The sequence below is a fragment of the Mastomys coucha genome, unplaced genomic scaffold (genome assembly GCF_008632895.1).
Source record: "Mastomys coucha isolate ucsf_1 unplaced genomic scaffold, UCSF_Mcou_1 pScaffold13, whole genome shotgun sequence".
Lineage (NCBI taxonomy): Eukaryota > Metazoa > Chordata > Mammalia > Rodentia > Muridae > Mastomys > Mastomys coucha.
The window spans coordinates 64,861,850-64,864,383 of record NW_022196895.1 but is presented as its reverse complement, the minus strand read 5'-3'; the positions used below and the strand labels follow the sequence as shown (position 1 = coordinate 64,864,383).

At 44.7% G+C, this 2,534-nt stretch overlaps 1 long non-coding RNA gene across 1 annotated transcript; it reads right to left on the bottom strand.

Moving 5' to 3' along the window:
• Nucleotides 1-400: 400 nt before the first annotated feature.
• Nucleotides 401-921, bottom strand: LOC116087706. The gene is made up of 2 exons (XR_004117570.1): nucleotides 789-921; nucleotides 401-526 (listed from the first exon to the last, which is right to left on the bottom strand). It is a non-coding gene; the product is annotated as an uncharacterized LOC116087706 (long non-coding RNA).
• Between the last annotated feature and the right edge of the window lie 1,613 nt (nucleotides 922-2,534).

The following is a 2,534-nucleotide window of genomic DNA, read 5'->3' as shown; positions in this document are numbered from 1 at the left end:
GGGAGGGAGGGAGAGAGAGAGACTGCATGGAAGATAACTAGGGATTACTTCTTTTTCTAGAGACAGAAACCAGCCAGGTGAGCCTGGCTTACTATAAAAGGGACTGTTTGGCCTCTCCCTCTCTCTCTCTCTAACTCTCTGACCCTTTTCTCTCTCTGATTCTCTTCTCCTTCTCTCCCCATTCCCATGCCCCAAATACACTTTATTTTGTACTACACCTGTCATATGACTGGTACTTTGGGGTGAGGGATGCCTTAGCCAGGGCCCGCTGAGGTACCTCTTCCCACCACACCATACCTCGTTCTCTAAAACATATCCTTGGTTTTATAAAACACATCAGTCCCGTCCTATCAAACCTAGAGATAATGGCTGGTCGACAACATCCAAAAAAGGTCTGGTCTTCAAAATTAACCACTGAAAGGTATATTTTATGATCGTGTCCCCACAAATTGTCAAAAGTTTAGTCTCTGTGAGGAAAAGTCAATCGGCTCAGATAAGAATCTTTTTCAGCTCAATCCTTTGAACCCTGAATTAGAAAAGGAAAATTTTAGCCTTTGATGAGCTTGTGGCACATGATGCTGGAAGAGCTCTCTGAAAGGGAGAAGTTTGGTTACCCTATTGCCTTCTACCCCCCCCCCCACGTCATCTCTACATCTATCCCATATTTCCCCTCCCTTTCCCTCCCCCTCCCCGTTCGTTCTCCTTCCCCCCTGCTCTGTACTTGCTTGCTTATTCTTATCCCGTATCACTGAATACACCCTACACGTTGGGTTATTGTGTCGTGACACCTGTTTTGCCGCCTCCCTCCCATGAGTCTTCTCTTTTAGTTGACCAGCCCAGTCTGTAGGAAACACAGGCTTCCCTGCACAAATTCTTTAGAACCGCTGTGGTTTCCTCTCATGGAGCACTTATCTCCCCTGCTTGTTTTGTTGGATAAAAATCATGTGAGGCTAGGAGTCAACTGTGGATACCTGCATAAGACCCACAGGAAAGACAGCCCTCTTTAGCATTGTGACTCAGGAAGCCCCACCCTCCCTGAGGAGCTGTGAACGGTCCATGGTTGCCAGGTGTTTTGTTTAGTAGTGTGGCTGTTGGTTACGTTGCTGATGCTCTAGTAAACAAATCCTATTCATGTTCCTACAGAGAACCCTATTAAACTATGAGAGGAGAAGATAGTAGAAATGACTGAGAAATGAAAGAGGGTCAGTAGGAGATGAACAGGAGAAGGCAATGGGGCAGGATCACAGTACATTGTGTGTGTGTACTGGCTGCTTTTGTATGTCAACTTGAGACAAGCTGAAATTATCACAGAGAAAGGAGGAAATGCCTCCGTGAGATCCAGCTGTAAGACAGTTTCTCAATTAGTGTTCAAGGGTAGGAGGGCCCACTGTGGGTGGTGCCATCCCTGGGCTGGTAGTCTTGGGTTCTGTAAGAAAGCAAGCTGAGCAAGCCAGGGGAAGCAAGCCAGTAAGCAGTATTCTTCCATGGCCTCTGCATCAGCCCCTGCCTTCAAGTTCCTACCCAGTGTGAGTTCCAGTCCTGACTTCCTCGAGTGATGAACAGCAATATGGAAGTGTAAGCTGAATAAACCCTTTCCTCCCCAATTTACTTCTTGGTCATGATGCTTTTTGCAGAAAGAGAAACCCTGACTAAGACAGTGTGTAAGTATGTGCTTGTCAAAAAAATGTTAAACTCAGCCAAATATCTTTTTGTTAATAATGTGATTGAATAATATAATTGAAGTTATTTATACAAAGAGAAAGCAGGGCCTTGAGAGATGGCTCAGTGGTTAAGAACACTGGCTGGTCTTCCGGAGGACACTTGTTTGATTCCTAGCACCCACATGGCAGCTCACGACTCCCTGTAACTCCAGTTCCAGGGGGATCTGCACCCTCTTCTAAGCTTCATGGGCATCAGGCATGTATGTGGCACACATGCATACATGCCGACATTCCTACACATAAAATAATAAAATATATATATATATATATATATATATATATATATATATATATATATAGAGAGAGAGAGAGAGAGAGAGAGAGAGAGTGAAGAGGCCAAGTCTTTATTCTTGTCTCTCTTGAGACGACTCTCTTGCATTGAACATGCATGCTTTTTAAATATAAATGAAACCTATTTGTATATAGATAGGTAACAAATGTAGGCCTGTGGCCCATGTGAACATTTGGGCATTACCTCAGTATTCATTTGAGTTTGGGAAAAGGCATTCTTCACCTAAGTGCAAGCTGATGGGATTTGTTACAAAGACACAGAGATGTCACCAAGAGCCTTGGTGCAGGAAGCACAGCCAGTCCTCAGGAGCCTGAACTGGGACCTGGAGAACCATCAGGAGCTAAAGCAGTGACTCTCCCAGTCTTGCTTTTCTCTCCAGGGCCACATGATCCACCATCTGCTCCCCTCTCTTGCTCCTCTTGCCAGACACTCTCTCTGCACCAAGTTTTCATGGGCCAGGAATCATCATGACCTCTAGTCTCGTGTCTCATAGTTCAACTTTTTTTTTTTTTTTTAACAAA